General features: G+C 43.3%; 1 non-coding gene across 1 annotated transcript; it reads left to right on the top strand.

The window, feature by feature from the left end:
- The first annotated feature begins 1,318 nt into the window (after positions 1 to 1,318).
- On the top strand, positions 1,319 to 1,393 carry Trnap-cgg. The gene has a single exon. It is a non-coding gene; the product is annotated as a tRNA-Pro (tRNA).
- Positions 1,394 to 26,003: the final 24,610 nt, after the last annotated feature.

Genomic DNA, 26,003 nt, shown 5'->3' with positions numbered 1-26,003 from the left:
CTCCGTCATAGTTGTCTAGGCGCTTCAGTCCGGAATCGCGCGACCACTTCGATCGCAGGTTCAAATCCTGTCTCGGGCATGGATGTGTGTGATGTCCTTAGGTTGATTAGGTTTAAGTAGTTCTATGTTCTAGGGGACTGATGACCTCAGATGTTAAGTCCCATAGTGCTCAGAGCCATTTGAACCATCATCGTTATCTTAACGTGCCATTATGCTGCAGGGAAGATAGCATAAGATTCTCTTCAAAACGATACAGGGCCTTTACTTATCCATTCCGAGGCGACTGGAAGCTATTTTGAATGCTAACTGTTTTTGTACGCCGTGTTAGGCATGGTAATGTATTGTGTTCGTAATGTTTACATTTTCTCGGCCATCCCCTGTAGCATAGTATGACGTCTTCCTCTTTCCTCGGATGGAGAAACCGTTGCCTATCAGGCATTTGCGAAACAAAGGATGAGCTGGTTGAGGTGGTTTGTTGCTTTGAAGTGTGAATGTGTAGGGAAGGATTTTTGTCGAGGTAATAATTAAAAGTTTAAGGTTGCATTTTTAGTAGGTGATTGCCGACAGATGTTATATATTTTAGGAAGTGCATGAGACGCAGATACCTGTATTTATTTTGTTAATGTAACCCAATTTGGCTATCAACCAATTCATGATATCTGTGTAGAGCAAATAAAAGTATGAAACAATAGAAATTGAAATATGTGGTAGTATGTGCCACATCAGTCTTCGATGACTGAAATGAAATGTGAAATTGTATAAATGATTACTAAACAGTCAGCATTTTGTGGGCTTGAGGTTAGCATTCCTGGTTCTCAATGATGGGACCCCAGGTTCGATTCCCAGCCAGGTCGGAGATTTTCTCCACTCGGGAATTGGTGTGTGTGATTTCTTCGTCATTGATGCACAGGGTAGCGAAGTGGCGTCAAATAAAAAAACTTCCACCAGGCAGCTGAACATCCCAGATGGGATCTTCTGTCCAGTAATTCCACACACGTCTTCAACTTTTGTAGTCCTGTCATCCTCAGTTGTTTGTGATGTTACGGTATATCGATAATTTTTACTTTTGGACCTTCTAATGACAACTGAATGCAACACTATTTTCGTGCGATACGCGTTTCGCCTTTACAAGGCATCTTCAGTGGCAGATTCTGTGAATGATGTTCTACATGTTGTGTTTTTGTTCCATTTTTAACAGTCTTCTTCTTTCTTTAGGAGTGCTAGTTCTGCAGGGTTCGCAGGAGAGCTTCTGTAAAGTTTGGAAGGTAGGAGGCGAGGTACTGGCGGAAGTAAAGCTATGAGGACGGGGCGTGAGTCGTGCTTGGGTAGCTCAGTTGGTAGAGCACTTGCCCGCGGAAGGCAAAGGTCCCGAGTTCGAGTCTCGGTCCGGCACACAGTTTTAATCTGCCAGGAAGTTTCACTCTTCTTCTTCTTCTTCTTCTTCTTCTTCTTCTTCTTATAATTGCCGTTTGAGTGTTTTCCAGACTTTACAGCACTATGAACTGAACACTTCTTTAGATGCTATGTTTTAGTGCTTGAACACAACCCAAAGCAAAGCATCAAAACAAGTGTTCAGTTCCTAGTGCCGTGCAGTCTGGAAAATAAAACCTCAAATGGCAATTATAAGAAGAAGAACAGCTCCAAAAATGGCACAGAAACACAACACGTAGAACATCATCCATAGAACCTGCCACTGAAGACGCCTTGTAAAGAGTAAAGATGAAACGCGTATGGCAAGAAAATTGTGTTTCATTCGATTGTAAGTAGACGTCCAGATGCAAAACTTATCAACATACCACAGTATGCTACACACACACATTTCATTGCAATACTTAAAAAATCATTAAGTAGTTACATATCATGGCAACGTTAGAAAATTAACCTGATGTGTAATTAATATATTTTTTTGTAAATGTTAGTTTATAATTTATCACATTGCAATGCAATGTACTCTGTACATTTCAGTTTGTTGACAACCAAAACCTGTTGCTATAAGGGTCTGTTATATAAATATAGAACGTATCATAATTAATGGTGTAAACACGTACAGTTGAAAGTACACGATACTAGAAGCAAAACGTCTCAGTAAACATAGGGTCGAAAATGCACACTTTAAGAGCAACGAGCAATTTTTCATCTTCGATACTGCGAAGCAAATCTCTTCTACTGCAAGCTCTTTGCTTTCCACATTTTGGGAAGTAGTAGTATGGACCAAAATAAGAAAAAAATGTCCAGTAAACGTTTGCATACCTTAAAAGTAAAGAGCAGTTGTTCATTAGAAGAGTTGGGTTTCCAAGTAGTGAAGATGAGCACGTGGTCATAGCTCTTAAGGTATGCATTTTGGAGCACATGTTTACTGGATATTTTTTTTCTTGTTTTGACCCATACTACTACCTCCCAAAAATTGGAAAATGAAGAACTTGCAGTAGAAGAGATTTGCTTGACAGTATCGAAGATGAAGAAATGTTCGTAGCTATTAAGGTATGCATTTTCGACTCTTTGTTCCCTGAGACTTTTTCCTTCTAGTATCATGTTCTTTCAACTGTGTGCATTTACGCCATTAATTATGATACACCATGTATATATATGAAGTAGATTGTGTATGTTTATGTTTGGGATCTCCTCCCAAACTTCTGAATCGATTTCAACCAGGCCTAACGAGTATTAGCACTGTGGGGTATATAACCTCTCATTTCCATTAGGAGCAGAGGTACAGGCAAAAACTTTTTTTCCAACCCCCTGGTGTACAGGCTGCCCTGTGCAGCTGGTGTGTTGTCTGGGAGCAGTATCAGTGTGCCAAATCAACCTGCTTTGCAGTGCAGCCTACATGTCTGGGGCAAGAAACCGTTTTCTGGCCTCAAACATGTAGGCTGCCTTGCATGAAAGGCATCTCTTGGGAGTAGTATTGGCCTATTATATTGAATTGTGTTGGAGTGACCACATGTGCCAATGAGCATGGCTGGGGACAGGTTGAGATATATAGAGCTGGACAGAGTGAATGGGAGAAGGAAATTGACAGAGAGAGGGGAGGGGATGCTAAACACTGGTGGAAGATGTAGAGAGGAAGTGGACAGGTGGCAAGGGGGACACGGAGGTGGAGAGGGCGCGAGGAGCATAAGGTCAAAGGGGACGGGAGGAGTGTATGGTCAAAAGGGTGAGGGAGGAGCAGATGAGTAGCCGTAGAGATTGGGGAGGATTAGTTAGACAGGTAGAAGTGGAGGTCGATGTGACAAACAGTCAGAGGGAAGAAGAGGTGTAGGTGTGTTCAGTGAACATATTCAGTCTTACACATATGATGACAAATCCTGGGGATAAAGGCTAGTATAACGATAAAATAAAATTATTAAATAAATGTTGCACTTCCTCTGGGAAAAAAACAAGTTTGTGATCACCCCTTATATATATTTACAGCTTTTGTCTCTATCCGAAACTTGCAACAACACGAAATACGTAAGCGGATGAACTGGTTTGTTTGAGAAGTTTAAGATTATGTTTAAATGGGTGTAATCAGTCACTGGAGAGTCACACTCAATCTGATACTCGCCTCAGTTACATTTGTGCTCTAATGGCGAATGCAGGGTGAAGCTAGCGCGCGTGTCTCGCTGCTAGGATTCGCGAATGGCGGGCGCGTGTGGCGAAATTCCTGGAGCAGAGGCGACGCCTGGCAGCGGCGCGACCTGCGAGCAATTTGCATGCTAATGGCCGCCCCGACGCCGACGCTAAACCCTCCCGCCGGGCACCGACCGCGACCCGGGCCACAGCACAGCACTCTACAGATGTATCGATTACGAATCCCGTACCGCAGACATGTAATGGCGCATGTACGAAGTGACAAAGAAACCACTGCAAGAAATCCAACAACCGTTTTATTGATAGACAGGATTCCCAACTTTGTCGAGTCAAAGACACTCCCACGCGAAATTAAAAATGAATATTGCCATTACAAATGGCTATAACTGTTTAATGGTTACTTCAATAAAATATAAAGTTGCTATTCTCTTCGTGTCTTAAATGTTTACTATCCATGTTTCACTTCCGCAAGACTATGAAGTGTGTGATAAAAATAATGAGACTGATTCTTTATCTAACAAAGATTTGTTTTCAAACAACAGTATTGTCCCTTTCAAAGCTGTTCGCTTCGACAGATATACACCGGCGGAGTCATTTCCACAGCACTGGAAGGCTTCTTTGGGATGTTCCAGAGAGACCCAAAATGGTATGCTCTTAAGATATTTTTCAATTTCCTGAAAAGAAAAATGTCAGTGACCCAGGTCAAGTGAATAGGTGGGCTGTGGTACAACAGGGGTGCCTTTTGAGGTCAAAAATTCCGTGATGGAAGTGGCTCTGTGATGAGGGGGCCCGGCCGGAGTGGCCGAGCTGTTCTAGGCGCTTCAGTCCGGAACCGCGCGACCGCTACGGTCCCAGGTTCGAATCCTGCCTCGGGCATGGATATGTGTGATGTCCTTAGGTTATGTTAGGTTTAAGTAGTTCTCCTCAGACGTTAAGTCCCATAGTGCTCAGAGCCATTTGAACAATTTGTGATGAGGGGCATTCACTTGTCTGCAGTGACCAGTGACTCTCCATTCACCCTCTTCCTGAGCCTTTAAAAGGACATATTTGTAAAACGCTTGGTTGACAGTTCGTCCTGGAGGAACAAATACATTATGCACCATACCCCGACTGTCAAAAAACCAAATCAGCATTATTCTGATCTTTGATTTGCCCATTTGTGCTTTAACGTGTTCTCAGGCTTTCAAAAAATAATTTGTGCTAACGAAAACCTGGTGCTCTTGATAAGGAATGCTCCCCATAGAGCTGTTTCAAATTTTCAAAGATCACACTCGTGGATTCGCAAACTTCAACACAAAACTTGACAGCATAATTCCGCTGTTCCATTTTCGTAACACAACACAGAACCACAACTTCACTGATGGCGCCCTCGAAACTCAAGTGATGGCTGCACGAAGCCAAAACTCGGACTGAGCATCTGGAAGGGACGAACGCACCGGTCTACGCAAGTAGAACAACACACCGCTGCCAGATCGCTCACAGTGTTGTCAGTCTCACTACTTTCTCACACACCTCGTACTCTCCAGGCAAATACTTTCAGAAAAGACTATCTAACATTTAAATCTATCATTTGTACTCAAGTGAAAGGGTTTCCGATGGGATTATGGCCGCACGACGAGCATTAACAGACTTTGAGTGCGGAATGGTAGTTGGAGCTAGACGCATGGGACCATCCATTTCGGAAATCGTTAGGGAATTCAATATCCACAGTGACAAGAGTGTGCCGCGACCACCACATTTTAGGCATTACCTCTCACTAGGGACAACACAGTGGCCGACGGCCTTCACTTAATTACTGAGAACGGCGGCATTTGCATAGAGTTGTCGCTTGCAGTGTCTCTCCTGGGCTCGTGGCCATGGCGGTTCGATCCTAGGTGACTGGAAAACCGTGGCCTGGTGAGATGAGCCTCGATTTCATTTCCTAGGAGCTGCTGGTAGGGTTGGAGCGTGACGCAGGCACCACGAAGCTGTGGAAACAAGTCGTCAAGCTGGTGGTGGCCCTGTAATGGTGTGAACTGCATGTACATGGAATGGACTGAGTCCTCTGGTCCAATTGAGGTGATCATTGACTAGAAATATGTTCGGCTACTTCGAGACCATTTCCAGCCATTCATGGACTTCATGCTCCCAAAGAACAGTGGGATTTTTATGGCTGACAATGCACCATGTCACTGGGCAACAGTTGTTTGCGACTGGTTTGAAGAACGTTCTTGACAGTTCGAGCTAGTGATATGGCCATGCAGATCTCCCGACATGAGTCCGATCGAACATTTCTTCGACATAATCGATAGGTCAGTTGCTGCACAAAATCATGCAGCGACAATACTTACGCATTTGCGGACGGCTATAAAGACAGCAGGGCTCAATATTTCTACAGTGGACTTCCAACGACTTGTTTGAGTCCATACCCCGTCGACCTGCTGCACTACACAGGCAAAATGACGTCTGACATGATATTAGGAGGCTCCCCCTGACTTCTATCACGTCAGTGTAAGTACGCTGTAGCAAGTCCCTCAAAAGGAAACGCCGGCCGATGTGGCCGAGCGGTTCTAGGCTCTTCAGTCTGGAACCGCGCGACCGCTACGGTCACAGGTTCGAATCCTGCCTCGGGCATGGATGTGTGTGATATCCGTAGGTTAGTTAGGTTTAAGTAGTTCTAGGGGACTGATGACCTCAGATGTTAAGTCCCATAGTGCTCATAGCCATTTTCAAAAGGAAACATTTTGATCGGCGCTTATACGAGGGCTATCCAGAAAGTAAGTTCCTCTCGGTCACGAAACGGAAACCACTGTAAAAAGCCGATCAAACTTTGCACAGATGTGGTGGGCAGTGTCTGTAGAATGCCCCTCTATCGCGTCACATCGCTCTTCAGTTCTGAGCGCACAGTGAGCACGTAAATGTACTTAGAAAATAGTGTCTCCCGCCATGTACGAGGGCCTGGTGAGAAATTTCGCCTGAAGCTATGCAGCCCACGTAACGCAACTGTCACGCCGTTCCTTCTTCATGACAATTCTCAGCTGCACTCTGCAGGGGCAATGAAAATCCTCCTACTGCGTTTTCAGTGGGAAGTGTTTGATCACCCACAACACAGACCGCAATTGACCCCCTGAGTTTCATCTCTGCTCGCTCACACGAACCGCTGACTATGAAGACGACATTTTGGCACAGACCACGAGCTGTAGATCTGCGTAGAGAATTAGCGTAAAGCACTGGCGGCTGCCTTCTATGACAAGGGTATTGTAAACTGGGACAACGCCACGACAAATGTCTAAGTCGGAACGGCGATTATTTAGATAATTAGCTGGGAGTTGTGGCTAGCTGTTGCAAATAAAACATTTTTGATTTTTTACAGTAGTGCCCTCTTCACGGACGATCGGAACTTACTCTCTGGATATCCCTCGTAAATTAAATATGTTCTAACTCGGAAACCATTCGGAATAGGGCATGTATCCATATGAAATCTATTTCTTCAAGAGAGCTTTCGCGTCGTAACTGTGAATGTTGACCATACCTCCTAGGGCAGCCTGTGTAAGAGTAATGTAGCGCATATATCAATTTTGGTTATTGAGTCGGTAGAGTCGGCTAACACACATGAAAGCCGCTCCTAATTCTCCTTGCGCGGGGATCGTAGTTATTCGGCGGCTTCCACCTCTGAGAAGTTTACGACGTGGAGCTTCTGTTTCCGTGCTTGGTGGCAAGTCACACAGTGTCGGTCTGCTTTCGCCCGGGCCTCGAGAACTGGTGCGGCCTTAGAGGACGCGCCGACTTTTCTCGCCCGACAGCCCGATTCTCACACTGCTCGGCTAACAGGCACAAAGCGCGCTGACACTCGTTTTGTTCGCAGAAGTTCCCAGCCCGTGGGAATCTGAAACGAACGTAACGTAACACTGACGGGGCACCCGCCGCCGGGTGTCCTCTTTCAGGAGCAGCCTGCGCGCTGCGACATCTCGGAATTTGCCCACGCGCTCTTAACGAGTCGACGTTTCCGTTTCACAAGCTTATTCCTCCACGGAAGCGCGCTGTAGTTCACTGTGTCATGCTGCAGGCACTTTCTGCAACAGCGCTTTGTTGGCGGGGGCGTCATAGTTAACACGTGGCTCTGCTTATAGCCAGGTGAGTAGATACATGTTTTTTCAGCCACCATTGAGGATAACGCAACACCCAGCGACAAAGCGAGGAATACTGAAAGCAAAATGCCCTTTACGCTCGTAACGTACAGGAGGATTTTTTAAAAAAATATCAGGTTTAAATTGTTTGTTACATACAAACTATATGAAACAGAAACATATTGCGCATGTCACTGGATAGAGGAAGGTCCAAAGTACACTACACCAAGAAGAAATGCAGATAATAAACGGGTATTCATTGGACAAATATATTATACTAGAACTGAAATGTGATTACATTTTCACGCAATTTGGGTGCATAGATCCTGAGAAATCAGTACCCAGAACAACCACATCTGGCTGTAATAACGGCCTTGATACGCCAGGGCATTGAGTCAAACAGAGCTTTGATGGCGTGTACAGGTACAGCTGCCCATGCAGCTTCAACACGATATCACAGATCATCAGGAGTAGTGACTGGCGTATTGTGACGAGCCAGTTGCTCGGCCACCATTGACCAGGCGTTTTCAGTTGGTGAGAGATCTGGAGAATGTGCTGGCCAGAGCAGCAGTCGAATATTTTCTGTATCCAGAAAGGCCCGTACAGGACCTGCAACATGCGGTCGTGCATTATCCTGCTGAAATGTAGGGTTTCGCAGGGATCGAATGAAGGGTAGAGCCACGGATCGTAACACATCTGAAATGTAACGTCCACTGTTAAAAGTGCCGTCAATGCGAACAAGAGGTGACCGAGACGTGTAACCAATGGTACCCCATACCATCACGTCGGCTGATACGCCAGTATGGCGATGACGAATACACGCTTCCAATGTGCGTTAACCGCGATATCGCCAAACACGAATGTGACCATCATGATGCTGTAAACAGAACCTGGATTCATCCGAAAAAATGACGTTTTGCCATTCGTGCACCTAGGTTCGTCGTTGAGTACACCATCGCAGGCGCTCCTGTCTGTGATACAGCGTCAAGGGGAACCGCAGCCATGGTCTGCGAGCTGATAGTCCATGCTCCTGCAAACGTCGTCAAACTGTTCGTGCAGATGGTTGTTATCTTGCAAACGTCCCCATCTATTGACTCAGGGATCGAGACGTGGTTGCACGATCCGTTACAACCATGCGGATAAGATGCCTGTCATCTCGACTCCTAGTGATACGAGGCCGTTGGGATCCAGCACGGCGTTCCGTATTACCCTCCTGAACCCACCGATTCCATATTGTGCTAACAGTCATTGGATCTCGACCAACGCGAGCAGCAATGTCGCGATACCATAAACCGCAATCGCCATAGGCTACAATCCGACCTTTATCAAAGTCGGAAGCGTGATGGTACGCATTTCACCTGCATCACAACATCGTTTCACCGGGCAACGCCGGTCAACTGGTATTTGTGTATGAGAAATCGGTTGGAAACTTTCGTCATGTCAACACGTTGTTGGTGTCGCCACCGGCGCCAACCTTGTGTGAATGCTCTGAAAAGCTGATCATTTGCATATCACAGCATCTTCTTCTTGTCGGTTAAATTCCGCGTCTGTAGCATGTCATCTTCGTGGTGTAGCAATTTTAATCGCCAGTAGTGTAGTAACACCACTGCTCAGTTGTTTGTTTGTAGCGCCAAGGCGAATTTGCGCGAAGTCGATCCATTGTTCAAGTGCAACCTGCGTTCCGCCATCTATTCAGCAAGAAACCACCTGTGCACATGCAGATTTATGACTCACATGAAAAAATCTTGGAAGTTGTGTTCAGTGTGTGTGAAATCCTAAGGGACCAAACTGCTGAGGTCATCGGTTTGGAAGTTGGTTGCATATACAAAGGGAAGAGCACTTTTCGGCCTCGCACGTCCGATGAAAATTTCGATATCCGAGACGCCTTCACAAGGAGCCCTCGGGTGTTCAGAAGAGTGAAGGCCGGGAATTTCAACTTCCTCAAACAATGTACTCTGACAGCGACATATGAAGCCTTAGAAGTTGCATTTACTGCAGAAATTACATCCCGGTGACCATAACAGAAGCTACGAATTTTGCACTTTAGTTCTTCAGAATATGGCAGAGGACACTTTTCCCGAACGACTCATCTTTTCGGAGTACTCGACGTTTCATCTACCGGGTAAAGTAAACCGATATAGAGTAAGAATTTGCGCTCACAAAATCCGTGCGTCAACCGTCGAACATGAATCAGAATCACGGAAACTGAATGTGTGTTGTGTCTCTTCTGTTCACAAAGTTTATGGACAATTTTTTTTTGCGGAGGAAACTGTAACAGTATTGTCATATCTGGGCCGGCCCTTGTGGCTGAGTGATTCTAGGCGCTTCAGTCCGGAACAGCGCGACTGCTACGGTCGCAGGTTCGAATCCTGCCTCGGACATGAATGTGTGTGATGTCCTTAGGTTAGTTAGGTTTAAGTAGTTCTAAGTTCTAGGGTACTGATGATTCAGATGTTAAGTGACATAGTGCTCAGAGCCTTTTGTCATATCTGGACACGCTGCAAAATCGTTTGTTTCCTGAACTTCACGAAAATTCGAGTGATTTCAATTTTATGTATGACGGCGCCCGCCTCAGTCCCACCTTGAGGTGCGGCGTTATCTTAACTGCACCATCCCACAACGTTGGATTGGAAGAGATGGACAGCAAGATGTTGTAGACTGCTTGTGACCGACCAGGTTAGTAGACATCACACCTTGCGATCTTTTTCTGTGCGGGTACATAAAAGGCAGAGTCTATGTCCCAACTGTGGCAGCTACTCTTCAAGATCTGAGCAATCGATTTGTTGAAGCTGTAGATTCAGTGAACAAAGACCTGTTGATTCATGGATGCAATGAAATGGTCTAACATTTCGATGTTTCTCAAGCAACGCATGGTGTTAATGTTGAGCTATCTTTTAGTGTCTTTGCGAACATGAAACTTCGAACCTTTTTCTATCCAGTGACATGTGCAATGTGTTTCTATCTTACACAGTTTGTCTCTAAATTGAAATCTGTTCTTTACTTTTTAATCACCATGTACTGTAGACATTGTGGCCTTACCTCTCACACCGGACTCGAGCATTACCGATGGCAAAACGTGGTCCTTACGAGAAAAATATCTTACGCACTGCTCCACACCAAACAAGATACCTGTTTTAATTATCAGTTGTAATGCTATGACAATATAAGCAATAGAAACACGTGTAACTGGATGCGCCCATAAACAAAACATGCAAATTCATTAACGTAGTCGTTCTTGGGAAGAAATAAAAGGCGTCCAGAATGTTAATTGAGAGACATGGCGACGACGCAAAGAAATAAGTACGACCTCTCTTTTTCACATGTCATAATTAGTTTCGAGCACACAAAGTGCATCGTTAGTAGATGTTGCATTGTGTCACTTCGTATTTCGCCATTATTTATTTTTACTTGTGGTTCTTTTTAGAGTTCCGTACCTCGATCGGTAAAAACAGAACCCGTATAGGATCATTTTGTCATCTGTCTGTCGGACTGTTAAAAGCGCCGTTTCTCCTTGTTGGTGTAAAAAATTGAAGCTTATAAGTCAATGCAGTTAAAGATACATACAACCATTTCTGTCACATATTTTGATACTTGCAAACTCACTCGTTAATTTTCTGAGGGTATTTTCGTTTTATAGTTGCAATTACAAGAAATGCATGTTTTTTTTTTTCTCCATACGCCCTTCGCCTCATTGTGGTAAGCCATCATCAGCGGTCTGCAATTAAGGATAATTATAATTTGATTTATTCTTAAGATCGAAAAACAGTTCACTAACGATATATTGGTTTTAGTTACGGTGATTTCTATTTGGTTTCTCACCTACTTCGGGAAATGCAGTCTGCTACTGCACTTTTGGTATCTTTTTTCTTCATTAGACACTAATACTTGTTGTGTAATGTTTCGTTGCTCTGCAGGACTACTTACACAGTACACATTTTCGCATACCACTGTTTACTGTTTATTCTTATACTTCTAAGTGTGTACTGTGCTTTGTAGTGTTGCCAACATAACATTGCCACTAATTTGTCTTTGGCCTACACTTTTTTTTAGTTAATTGTATGTGTGTTATTCCATTTAGTTGTGTTGCTGTGCGTTTATATACTGTGTAAGATTAGTTAATGAATAATGATGGCGAGTGGATTTTTTGTGGGGGAGGGAGAAGCAAAGATGATTAAATGCATAATAGTGTGATGGAGCGTGTGTTTGAGGAGAAATTGAGGAGCAAGATGTGAAATGAAATTAGGAAGAGGCGGAGGTTGGGTGGGAGAGGGTGAAGCATTGAAAACGCTCTTTTTCATGTAATTTTTCAGTTATTTTATATAGTGTCTGGTTTCCTATATTTATTTGCTCATTGAGCAAAGGTTTGTTTTGTTAATACTTTGTGTATGTAGAAATTTTCTTGGAAAGGGAGGTGGTGTCTGTCTTTACTGATTCTTATGATGTTCATACCCTTTCAGTATCGTATTGTTTGGTGTATGGTCTTCTTGTTTCAGATGATCTGTAAATATTTTGAATGCTTTGTACCGTATTTAAATATTCTGACGTGTTTTTTACATCTTGTGTCGAATGTCTTGCCAGTCATTCCAACGTATATTTTTTCACAATCTCTGCGAGTGAGCTGACAGATACCAGATTATTGGTATCTGTCTAGTTTAGATTACAGTTTTGGGATGTTTTGTATTGAGTTGTTTGCTTTGTAAGCAATGTTTTTTAAACATGTTACCTATTTTATTCGTGAATTTATTGTGATAGATCATTGTGTGCCTTTCTTACCTTTTTGTGGTAGTGCAGATTGTATGTGTTGTTGTGGTTTGGTTAGTTTTTTCCAGTATTTGTATCTTTAGTTTTCTATTTAGTTAGTCTACCAGTGTTCCTCTGTATCTATTTTTTAATCCTATTTGTTTTATAATGGCCAGCACTTTTGGTAACTAGAAGTGTTTAGGGGGATCCTGTTCAGTCTGTCTGATGGCAGTCTGATGGCAGCCTGTTTCTGATTCTGCTGCTAGTTTGAGTTTGCATTTAAGATAGTCACTTATCACTAAGCACTTCTGATTGCCAGCATATAAATACACAGCAACACAACTTAATGCAATAAGAGACATACAATTAACTTAAAAAAAAGTGTAGGTCAAAAACAAACTAGTGGCAATTTTATGTTGGTAACACTCCAAAGCACAATACAAACTTAACGGTACAGAAATAAACAGTAAACAGTGGTGTGCGAAAATGTGTGCTGTGTAAAACTTAAGAAATGAATAGTTCTGCAGAGCAACGAAAAATTAGACCACAAGTATCAGTGTCTAATGAAAAGACACACCAAAGGTGCAGTAGCAGATTGCATTTCCCGATATAGGCGAGAAACCAAGCGAAAATCACCGAAACTAGAAACCAACATAGCGTTTTTCGACCTTAAAAACATAGCACATTGTAAATGACCTTAATTACAGACCCCTGATGATGTTTTACCTCTATAGAGCGAAACGCGAATGGTGAAAAAATACCCTCAGGAATATTAAGGAACTACGGACAATATAGCCACACAAATGAAGAATTCACTCGTTAAAACCTGCAAGGGACTTCCCGTTGACCCAGAATCGTAAAATTTGGCACAAAGCTATGTTTCACAGTACAACTAAAGGAAAAAATCAGAAAATTGTTAATTTCTAATTCTGTCACACAAAAAATATTTCCTTTTTCATTTCTTACCCAACTTCAAACAGTAGATTAAAACATTCTCGACCGTCTTGGAATTCCTGGGACCGAAATTTTGGCGGTATGGATGTCGCTCACAGACAAAAATAGCTGAGATTCCCGATTCACGGAATGAATGAACTGTCTATATACGTAATTAAGTTTGCACGGAACCCTCAGAGAGCGAGTGGTACTCGTATACGGCCATCCTTTTCCTCTAAGAAGCTTTGTTTTTACAGAGGACAAAGTTGCATCTTGGTTCTTATTCAATGTTTTTAAACTGCATCTTCCTCAACAACTAGCTGAGCACGTTCGATTTCACATAGGAGGAAAAGAAAGGAATATTAGATATAATGCCAACATGGAGAAATTATGTTCGAACGTACCGTCGATTAAGGCAGTTTTGTTTTACTGCCTTAAAGCACTATAAAGTGAAAAGTTATTTGGCGCATTGTTGACAATCGAAACTGCCTGAGAGATCTTAAAAACGGTGCCATCTGCAGCAGTCAACATTGCTAAGTCATTTTCTCGTAAAGGTGTCCGTAACGATTCACTGAGAGTGTTAGAGGTTTCTCGAACTGCACAATATTCGGTGACGAAGAAGCCACCAGGACACTCTCATGGATCTTACATTAAGGTTCCCGCGTAATTTGGGGAGTGGGGAGGGGAGGGGAGCAAGGGGATAAGGCGCCAGATGACTCAGTTCATTATTTAGAAAAACTGTTTTTTCGCCAAGTGATAGAACGTACTGAGATTACTTTTTTGTTTCATAGTTGATGCTTACATCTTTCTTGGCTACCAACGTACTGAAACCCCGTTTTTCTTTAACGTAAGACAACGTTTGCTGTGAAACATTTGCCGAAAACGGCCGGGAAATGTGCCGCGTGTGTGACTGAAGACTGTTGAAACAGTGTAATTTCAACGATACACGTCGGATAACGCTTCAGGACAGCACACTGCCCGCTTATCTGCGTAGCAACTTCGCTGTCATAAGTATAAAGGACGCCCTTTTTCCGTGAAAAATCTATAGGGCCCTGTAATCAGAATGCAGATTCCGTTGGTAACGTGAACGTGAAATTTGTTGTTAGCTCGAAATGTGCTACGCTATTTTTAGGAGGAGTGGATTAAAATTGCTATGGATATCTGGCTTTCCACTAGTCATCCGGTTTAATGAAATTTTACACATTCGTAGAGTTTTTAACAACCGTATCAGTCTACCCTCGAAAGGAGAGGATAGGTCCTTAAAAAAAATTAAGAGAAGTATCTTTTTCTGTGTCTTAGATGTTTCCCTATGACTTATGTAACAGGTTCTGACATTACAATTCGGGTGTATAACTGATCGAAAATAATAGAGGGAAGACTGAATTAGGATATCTGTCAACAGTGAGGTGGTTAGAAACGGGGCAGTGGTCGGGGTTCTACAAGAATGGTGGAAATAATGATTAGTTGATCTGTGGAACGAACGGCCTTCACCAAGCGACTAGTTTGTGAGGAACTAAAACGGCAGTGAGAAACTGGAGCAAAAAGAAACTGAGCCCTTTTAAAATGCAATGTTGCATGGTGGTGAGGGAGCGGGGATATTACGAATTAAGCGGACTGATTTGGTGGGAAATGACGAGTGACTCATGAGAATAGGCGAAGAAAGGTGTCTGCTGGAGAGTCTTCCCAGAGTGTAGAACAGGATAGTGGAACATTTGTTGGAACACCCTTTGCTGCCTAATCGGGCAGTGGTGATAGTAACGGACTAGAGAAGCGTACGGGATATGTATCATACATTCGTCATGTCCTCTTACGTAACTGGTTTGCAGAAATGGCGCCTGAGACTCAAGATGAAACGGAATGGAAGACTGCATCAGTCAGATTCTGATAGAAAGAATAGTGCTAGTAATAAGAACAGTAAAATCAAAATAACACATAGCCTCGATGGGTATATTGTGTGAACCTGGTTGAGTGCAGAGGTCCATAAATTGAGTCAGGTTTTATTGTTGTCTCTTCAGATCCCTTATGTATAAGCCTGTTTTACTTGCTCTTTAAAATTAATGTGCGTGTATTTTTTTAAATACTTTAGTTAAAATATAAAGTTTTGTTTTTACTACCAGTTTCGTGTGCAATATGCCTGTAACAAGATTTTCTTTATTTTTACAGGTGAGTTGCCGTTTTTGGAACGTGCTCTATCAGTAAGTAAAAAGCGGACAACTCCCTTCGTTTTGGTTCCTGCTTGAAGACGTAGCGCCGGAATCGAAACGAAGTGCATGACGGTTGCATTGCACTGATGCGGTAAGCTATTAAAACTTATTAAATGTTGTGAAACGAGTGCTTGTAAAACTGAGTAATAGAATACGCACTCTATGTAGTCAAAAGTATCCGGACACCTGGCTGAAAATGACATACAAGCTCGTGGCGCCCTCCATCGGTAATGCTGGAATTCAATGTGGTGTTGGCCCACCCTTAGCCTTGATGACAGCTTCCACTGTCGCAGGCATACGTGCAATCAGGTGCTGGAAGGTTTCTTGGGGAATGGCAGCCCATTCTTCACGGAGTGCTGCACTGAGGAAAGGTATGGATGTCGGTCGGTGACGCCTGGGACGACGTCGGCGTTCCAAAATATCGCATAGGTGTTCTATAGGATTTAGCTCAGGACTCTGTGCAGGCCAGTCCACTACGGGGGTTGTAACCACTCCGCCACAGGCCGTGCATTAAGAACAGGTGCTCGATGGTGTTGAGAGATACAATCGCCATCCCCGAATTGCTCTTCAACAGTGGGAAGCAAGAAGGTGATTAAACATCAGTATAGGCCTGTGCTGTCATAGTGCCACGCAAAACAATAAGGGGTGCAAGCCCCCTCCATTGAAAACCATAACCTACCGCCTCAGATTTTTACCACCCACACCCTGCCATCGGATCGCCACATTGTGTACCGTGATTCGTCACTCGACACAACGTTTTTTCACTATTGAATCGTCCAATTTTTAGGCTCTTTGCACCAAGCGAGGCGCCGCGCGGGATTAGCCGAGCGGAGGTTCGAGTCCTCCCTCGGCCATGGCTGTGTGTGTGTTTGTTCATAGGATAATTTAGGTTAAGTAGTGTGTAAGCTTAGGGACTGATTACCTTAGCAGTTAAGTCCCATAAGATACCACACACATTTGAACATTTTTTTGAAGCAAGCGAGGCGTCGTTGGGTATTTACCGGCGTGTCGTGTGGCTTATGAGCAGCCGCTCTACCATGAAATCCAAGTTTTCTCACCTCCCGCCTAACTGTCATAGTACTTGCAGTGGATCCTGATGCAGTTTGGAATTCCTGTGTGATGGTCTGGACGGATGTCTGCCTATTACAAATTACGACCCTCTTCAACTGTTGGCGGTCTATGTCAGTCAACAGATTAAGTCGGCCTGTACGCCTTTGTGCTGTACGTGTCCCTTCACGTTTCTACTTCACTATCACATCGGAAACAGTGGACCTAGCGATGTTTACGAGTGTGGAAATATCGCGCACAGACGTATGACACAAGTAACACCCAATCACCTGACCACGTTCGAGGTCCGTGAGTTTCGCGGAGCTACCCATTCTGCTCTCTCACGATGTTAATGACTACTGAGGTCGCTGATATGGAGTACCTTCCAGTAGGTGGCAGCACAATGCACCTAATATGTCAAACGTATGTTTTGGGGGCGTCCGGATACTTTTGATCACATAGTGTATGTTATGTATTAAAACCTTGGTTCAGTGAAGAGGCTGTAAAAGACATAAATATACAGTGCTGCTTATTTGGATTTTTTCGATCTGGAAATCATCCTGGGAGTCGAGAAACAAGGTTGGATAGGTTATTAGAAGATTATTTACGTCTGACTATTCGAAGAAAATGATTGTTATTGAGAAAGTTCATTAAGAAGAATATTTTTACGTTTAAATTTGCGCGCTGAAGTAGAGGAAGGCCGTAAAGGGAAAACTTGGTTCATCTGCATGACAGTGCTGGCAGTTTTAATTACACAACTTCTCTCGTAGGCCGTATTTTTGCCCTTGTTCTCATTCGGAGCACTTGCTTCACCCTCTTCTCTCTCTCTCTCTCTCTCTCTCTCTCTCTCTCTCTCTCCCCGCTCCCTTTCCCAACTCCTCTCTCTTTTCTTCCATCAGTCGGTCACAAAAATCCAGCTGCATCTGTCTGTATACTTTAAGCTGGTTTTTGAACAAACGAATGGAAGGAGGAGGACTGTGGTTTGAGGTGCCGTCAACGACGTGGTCATCAGAGACGAAACACAAAGCCGTGCACTTTCAAAAGGGACAATCTCGGCCCTCGGCTTAAGCGAATTAGGGAATTTAGATGAAAGTTGAAACGTTGTGTATATTAAGGAGAGCAATTTCAAAGATCACCTTGTAGTATTGAGGAGGACTGGAATTCCACGTTCATTATCATACACTCACATGTGTCGTAACACGACGTGAGGCGTGAAATACATTACTTACAAGGGAACCTCCCCATCGCACCCCCCTCAGATTTAGTTATAAGTTGGCACAGTGGATAGGCCTTGAAAAACTGAACACAGAGCAATCGAGAAAACAAGAAGTAGTTGTATGGAACTATGAAAAAAGTAAGCAAAATATACAAACTGAGTAGTCCATGTCCACGATAGGCAACATCAAAGACAACTTGAGTTTAGGAGCGCCGTGGTCCCGTGGTTAGCGTGAGTCGCTGTGGAACTAGAGGTCCTTGGTTCAAGTCTTCGCTCGAGTGAAAATTTTAATTTCTTTATTTTCGCAAAGTTATGATTTGTCCGTTCGTTCACTAACGTCTCTGTTCACTGTAATAAGTTTAGTGCCTGTGTTTTGCGACCGCACCGCAAAACCGTGCGATTGTTATTGAAGTCGCGAGCTATATTTTCTGGATTCATATTGCCCACGGAATACATCTCACGTATTTAATGCACTCTCGTCCAAAGTAGTGAACAGTAAACTGCCAGCCAGGGAGCCTCGTTTGCAGGAATACTCTCTCTTCCGTGCGCTATAGTCGACTGACCTGTGTTTCGATGTTTGTTTAGGTGTGGCGTCCCCATACTACGGCGCAGTTACCTCGCATCGGACGGACGGACGGACAGATAATAATTGTCTGAAAACAAAAAATTAAAATTTCAGTCGATCGAGCTCTAGAGCTCACATCGGCCTTGATGTTGCCTATGTTCCGCATTGACTATTCAGTTTGTATATTTTGCTTATTTTTTCATAGTTCCATACAACTTCTTCCTGTTTTCTCGATTGATCTGGATTCAGTTTTTCAAGGCCTATCCACTGTGCCAACTTATAACTAAATCTGAGGGGGGTGCGATGGGGAGGTTCCCTTGTTAGAAGTTCTCCTCATATCACAGGTTACCCGGGATTTGATGTCATCTCTTTCTTGGTAACGATTGGCTGTGTACAGGAGTGAAACGGTGACGGGACCTTGCTGATATTTTTCAGTTCTCTGTGTTTGGAGACAGTACAGAAAGAGGCAGATTTGATTATCATAAGGAAATGAGTCACCTGTTTGGCTTACTGATCTGCTTTATATTGCTTCTTCTCGTGTTTGCAATGAACCTGCAGAAGAGCATAGACACTAGTTCATAACATCTTTGTAAAACATAGCTGCGTCTTGCTAGATTCTCCAATAAATTACCAGAACAAATGGACATCCCGGCCCATAACTTTATTAATATTCGGTTGTACACAGTAATGTATGGTATTGCGGAGCATGAACCATGGAAGTGACAGATTCTATTGTTCTTATCGAACCATTATGTTCAAGTACTTGTCACAGTGGGACTGGTATACAGCCATAGGTACATGTAGACTAATGTACGATGAAAACCAGTAGCCCTGTTTTCCCTAGTCCAGAGGTACGTACAGGAAAGCTTTGTAAGTCCTATTAGTGTCAAGCTTAACAACTTGAGCCCTCGTGGTTTCTGCCCGGTGTACGTTTACGATTGTAGATTGTTGCGGCGACCAAAGCAACAGTCGGCGAGGAGACTGTGATTGTAGTAGATTCTGACATACGGTTTCTTTCTTTTGTTGTGGTCCTTTTGAGACTATTGACAGAGAAAGTAAGTATCTCCAAGTTACTGTAACGTAAATTTGGGTTTGTACTACTGCTTTTATGAGTATTATCGAAATGAAACCACTGGGACAGTATGTAGTTGTGATACAAAAGTTATTAAATTTTAGGTCCATTCTTTCTTGTTATTTAGGCCTATAATTTGTTTTAAGCGCTGTGCGTTTATTGAAGTTTTGAGATGTGGGATTGTGTCTAGGAAAAAACGCGAATGTGCTTTCAAATACAGATATGAAATGATGAATGTTTAAAACTGCATGTCCAAGTGATTCTAAACTGAAATCTTCTCCTTAAAACAAACGATTGTTTACTTCTGACAATTTCTTCTTGAATTTGTTGCGTGAAACATTTTAAAGTTAAATTTCGTCGTATTGCTGGGACTCAGAAGGTTAACTGAAGATAATGCAGACTCATGTGGCACCCACTGTAGGCTGCCAGTCATCCGTGGCTGGAACTCTTCTGATCGCTGAACTCTTGAACTCTCTAACTCTGCTTTCTTTTGCGTTTCAGAGCACTTATATACGGCGTTTGGGGCTATTTGCTTACAGATGGGAAGTGATTGCGACGAATATCACCTCCAATACGCAACCGGTGAACTTGAAATCAACGGTTTCTCAATGTGTGTGGCCTCTTAATGGACTGAGGAAAGCAGTTTGCAATGTACCTAAATTACAATGCTCACAGCTAATATTCATACGTATATGATTTTTTTTAATTTCTTTTTCTGGCAACCGATCAAGACTCGGCCATTACACAAGTCTTCATCATCATCATCATCATCATCTTCTTCTTCTTCTTCTTCTTCTTCCTGGCTCTACAGCACTTGATGGGCCTTGACCTGCTCTAGGACAGCATTCCATTCGTCCCTAGTCTTGCGTCTCTGTCCTGTGACCAATAATTTTTAACTGTTCTTGTATGTCATCCATTTGCTTTTTGCAGCAGTGCTATTTTTATCGGGTTCTCATGCTCCATGCGAAGAACATGGTTGACCCATTTCAAGCAGTCTATTTTAATGAACTCTGAAGATTTCAAGTTCTTTATATAATTTGTACAGTTCAAAATATATCGTCTGCGTCATTCTCCATCTTCATTACTTGTCCCATACATTTTGCGCAACACCTTTTTACATCCTATTAGCTCCTGTTCTGTCAATGTCAACGTTTCTTAGTCATATGTTAACACTGGACATATTAAAGTTTTATACACCTGACACTTTATTCTTCTAAACAGATTCCTGGACTTAAGCTGTGGGGCCAGCCCATAACAGCATTCATCAGCTAGGTGAATGCACCGCTTTGTTTCCATACTAATATCATTCTGTGATGTTACCAGTGTTCCCAGATGGGCAAATTCACTAGCAGATTCTATTTGCGCCTGGTCGGTTTCTAACACTGTATTTAGTTCTGGTTCTATTATTCGCATGTTTTTGGTTTCATTGGTGTTCACCTGTAGTCCCATTTCTATAGCTACCTGCTACTTCTTGCAATAATATGTATATCATCCGCATAGGCTACAAGCTGCACCATTCTATCGTATATTGTGCGTGTTGTGTTGATTTGAGCTGTTCTAATTACCTTCTCTGCTGCTATGTTAAAAAGCGTACCTGAATGCATTCCCTTGCTTCAGTCCACAGTTGGTTTCAAAACCTGGTGTTAATTTTCCTAGTATCCGTACTTTATACACTACTTTTTCTGTAGACAAACTTAAGAGGCATATTGAATGTTGTGGTATGCCCAGTTCATTCATACTTCGATGAGCTTATTTCTTTTTATGGAGTAATATGCTGCTTTAAAATCAACAAATATACGATGTGGTTCTATATTGAATTCCCTTGCTTTTTCCAATATCTGGCTCACGGTGGATATTTGGTCAATGGCTGATTTACCGGATCTAGAGCCTGCCTGATATCTCCCAATTGCTTTTTCTGCGAAAGGTTTAACACCGGTACAAAACAGAGAGGAGAATATTTTACATGCGTTGTAATTCCCCTGCAGTTTATACATTGCAGGAAGTTCCCTTTCTTACATATAACACACATCACACCAATATTCCAATCATCCGCGATGGCTTTTTGTGTCCATATATCTGACATCAGTAGGCCTACGTACATGTGTCTAACCGGATGTTCTCCACTACACTTAATAAGCTCAGCTGGCATGTTGTCACTGCTAGGTGACTTGTTGTCGGCTACTTTGTTTATTGCTACCCGAATGTCTTACGTCGAGAGCATCCATTTTCTTCTTCTCCTACTTGTTGGTCCTCTGTTAGTTCACATGCGTGACCATTTTCGTAGTACAATAATTCCTTAAGTACTCTGCCCAGTAGGTGATGCTATTAGTTCACCATTTTTCTTCCACGTCGTATTGTTTTTGGTTGAAATTCCTTTCTAAGGTTATTGACCTTTCTGTAGAATTCCCTGCTTTTATTAGCGTTGGTTAGTGATTCAATGCCCTCAGTCATGTTTCGAGGAAGTATTGCTAAGGGGTTACAATGCTTACAGCTAATATTCATACTTCGATGATTTTTTTTCTGTCATCTCATCTTGACTCGGTCATTACATATGTTTATTGATGTAATTCAGCTTGTATTGCTGGAATAGGAGGTCTTTCTTCAGAATGCTTGGAACCATGACATTTGCTGTATGTGTGGTAACATGGGAGTGACTGAAAATGAAGAATTTAGTTTAGTCAACACATTTGTAGTTACTCTTTACACAATTATATATTTGAGAAATTCCGGTTAGGGAGTCAGTGTTTTCCTAATACTGAAACATGTTACTAGTATTATACACTCTTAGTTCTGCAAACCATGCCAGTTTGTAAAAAATGGTTCAAATGGCTCTGAGCACTATGGGACTTAAAATCTGAGGTCCTCAGTCCCCTAGACTTAGAACTACGTAAACCTAACTAACCTAAGGAAATCACACACATCCATGCCTGAGGCAGGATTGGAACCTGTGACCGTAGCAGCAGCGCAGTTCCGGACTGGGGCTCGTTTGTGATTATAGTGTTACAACTCCACGAACATTTGAAGGGTACAGCAGAGTTAGTTTAACCCATTCATTACCATTTTTTTCCAGAGTGAAAGACATTAATTCATCGTTATTTCAGTGAATGTCGTAGTCAGAAGTAACACATTGAAAAATGTTTGCCGCCGTTTCGTTTTATAGCGCAGGGACGGGTGGGATGTACAGAATGATTAAAAGGTACCTGCGGGGTTTCAGAAGATGACTGCGCGAATAGTACAAATCGAACAGAGGACGCACACATCAGTGGATAGAGCGTCTCTCCAAGTATATGATGGGACAAACGTCACTACGTGCGTGAATTTCATTGACACGAATTGGCTGGGAAGGGGCGACAGCAGCACGCCTCTCAAATCTGTTCATTGGGTTGCCTATCAGCACGTGCAAACTAATTCGATACGACAATACAGAGCAGAGAGTTAAGAATGAAACTGAAGACAGCACAACCTGCATCTGCAGTCCGTAATTATCAGAATTATACAAATCATTAACATTTCGTCCGGATACAACCAATTACAACATGAATTTAAAATTTAGGAAGTGACATACGAAAGATCTTTGCTACGTCAGTGTGCGATAACCATTCTCAGACGGCAGATGGCAGCACTATAGCATTGGAGGATATATAAAGCGTGTCGGGAGGACGCGGAAAACAGCGCAGTCATTGTCATAATGCGGAAACGGAGCGATTTGCCTGATGTGCAAAAGGGCTTGATCATTGGCTTTCAGGCCAAGGTCGAAGCCTTTCCGAAACGGCTGAGTTAGTAAACTGTTCGCGTGGTTAAAGTATTTCGTGGATGGCTAAATGGCAACTGTGGTGCACTAAGAGCCATCATGACAGGTTGAACGGGAGAACAGACATGTAACTGTTGAGCAGCTGACCTCCAGGTGAACCAAGGGGCTACCAGCAGTGTCTCCTCAATGACCGTTCAGCGACAGTTGCTGCGTATGACCCTCTCCGCAGCAGGCGCCTGGTTTATACACTACTGAAAATGGAAATGCCGTGTGGCTAGGGCTGCCCGTCGGGTAGACCATTCGACTGGTGCAAGTCTTTAGAGTTGACGCCACGTCAGCGACTTGCGTGTGAAATGATGATGATAAGGACAACACAACACCCAATCCCAGAGTGGAGAAAATCTCCAACCCAGCTGGAAATCGAACCGGGGCTGTTAGGCGTGACATTCCGTCGCGCTGACCACTCAGCTACCAGGGGCGGACCATGCACTATTGCTGACGATTGTTTATCGGCGACGAAGGCTGGAATTTGCACGCCAGTTCGTCAGCTAGACGTCCACTGAGTGGTGACATGTGGCCTTTTCGGATGAATCGCGTTTTATGCCCCATCGGACAGAAGGTCGTTTCCGTGTACGGCGTGAAACGTCTGAAAGCAAACACCCTGCAACATTCGTCAGAAGGGCCCCGGCCGGATGGCATTCCCTGGGTTATCTCGTTATTCTGGAACGCGCAATGGTGAACACAAGTACGCATCATCCTTGGCAACAATGTCCAAGCCGGCCGCTGTGGATGAGCGGTTCTAGGCGCTTCAGTCCGGAACTGCGCTGTTGCTACGGTCGCAGGTTCGAATCCTGCCTCGGCTATGGATGTGTGTGATGTCCTTAGGTTAGTTAGGTTTAATTAGTTCTAAGTCTAGGGGACTGATGACCTCAGATGTTAAGTCCCATAGTGCTCAGAGCCATTTGAACCATTTTGAACAATGTCCACCATCAGATGCAGTTTGTTTTTCCGTGGCACGATGGTATTTTGTATGCAGGATAATGCGACGTGTCACACACAGCTCACTGTGTAAGTACGTGGTTCGAAGAGCACCAGCATGAGTTTACTGCACTTTCCTGGCCAGCATACTCTCCGAATTTAAACGCAATCGAGTGTACTTGAGAGTCTGTGGGACGACCTTGGTCAGGCTGTTCGTGCCTTGCACTCTGAACCGAGAAACCTAGTGCAGGTGGCCATGGCACTAAGGTCGACATTGCTCCACGTGCCCATCAGGAGCTGCCAGAACCTCACTGAGACACTTCCTGCACGTCCCACCGCGGTCCACATTACAGAAGGGTTAACCTGACTTTTGACAGGAAGTCACTTTAATGTGACTGGATAACGTATTAATCGGATAGTATGCAGGAGCGTATGAGTACGCGAGTCAATTTGTTTGGCCAGTTTCATGTATGCAAATTACTTGAACTCAGCATGATAGAATAAGAGTCGGTTCCTAAGCAAGCAAGCCGTAGAAACACCCAACCCCACTCCCAAGTAACATTACGCTAACACCGCGTACCGTCACCTCTGGCTTTGATAGCGGCCGCCCTGAATTCGGCGAGAAAGCGTTTCCACCAGTTTTTTCAGGTATGCTATATTCAGCTGAAGATACTTGTTGATGACCGGATCCCGCAGATTTCTCCAGTTGTGGAGATGCTGACTATTACGTTTCATCCTCTTTTTCCAGAGAGTCGCAGTTCTGTGGGATTAAGCTCGGAGCAGTTGAGCGGCGATAGGATGCCTGAGTGTTTGTCAAACCAGGAGTGTATTCGTGCAGTACTGTGAACACGAGTGTTTGTAAGTAGGCTGTTTAGGTTGTTATGTTGGTAACGCCACGTAGCGCTCTGTATGAAAATCACTGACTGTGCTGCGTGCAGTCTGTGGCTGGTTAGCATTGTTGGAATATTCGCTATTGTAGTGTTGGGCAGCTGGATATGAACAGCGCGTAGCGTTGCGCAGTTGGATGTGAACCGCCAGCAGTGGTGGATGTGGGGAGAGAGATGGCAGAATTTTAAGACCGGACGATCTGGACGTGTGTCCGCCAGAAAGAGTAAATTTGTAGTACTGGATATCATGAACTGCTATATATATTGTGACTTTTGAACATTATTAAGGTAAATACATTGTTTGTTCTCTATCAAAATCTTTTATTTTGTGACTATGCTTATCAGTAGTCAGTGCCTTAAGTAGTTAGAATCTTTTATTTAGCTGGCAGTATTGGCGCTCGCTGTATTGCAGTAGTTCGAGTAACGAAGATTTTTGTGAGGTAGGTGATTCATGAAAGGTATAGGTTATTGTTAGTCAGGGCCATTCTTTTGTAGGGATTTTTGAAAGTCAGATTGCGTTGCGCTAAAAATGTTGTGTGTCAGTTTAGTGTTGATCAGAATAAGTAAAGAGAGTAACGTCTGAGTACGTTCAGTTTTGCTCAGCTGTTTGAAAATCAAATAACGTAGAGGTTTATCAGCACAGTGATTCATTAATTTTTCAAAGGGGATGTTTCATGTTTTTGTCTTGGAAGATGGAAGTGTGCACAGCACACTCATTATGAACGATTAGCTGAAAGGCCAACTCTTGCTCATCGAGAATGTTGAAATAAACATTTTGGTTCATGTTGACGGCGACCGGAATGAGTGCTTCTACGTTATGATACGAGAAACACCTCTAAAATATCACAGAACTACTTGAGGTCCGAACTACACCATCCACACGCTGGATCATTGGAAAGTCGAAGCACATCTACAGCTACGTGATAACTTTGGA

The sequence above is a fragment of the Schistocerca piceifrons genome, chromosome 6, assembly GCF_021461385.2.
Source record: "Schistocerca piceifrons isolate TAMUIC-IGC-003096 chromosome 6, iqSchPice1.1, whole genome shotgun sequence".
Lineage (NCBI taxonomy): Eukaryota > Metazoa > Arthropoda > Insecta > Orthoptera > Acrididae > Schistocerca > Schistocerca piceifrons.
Note: the sequence above shows the minus strand (reverse complement) of the source record. Positions and strands in the feature narration are given on the sequence as shown.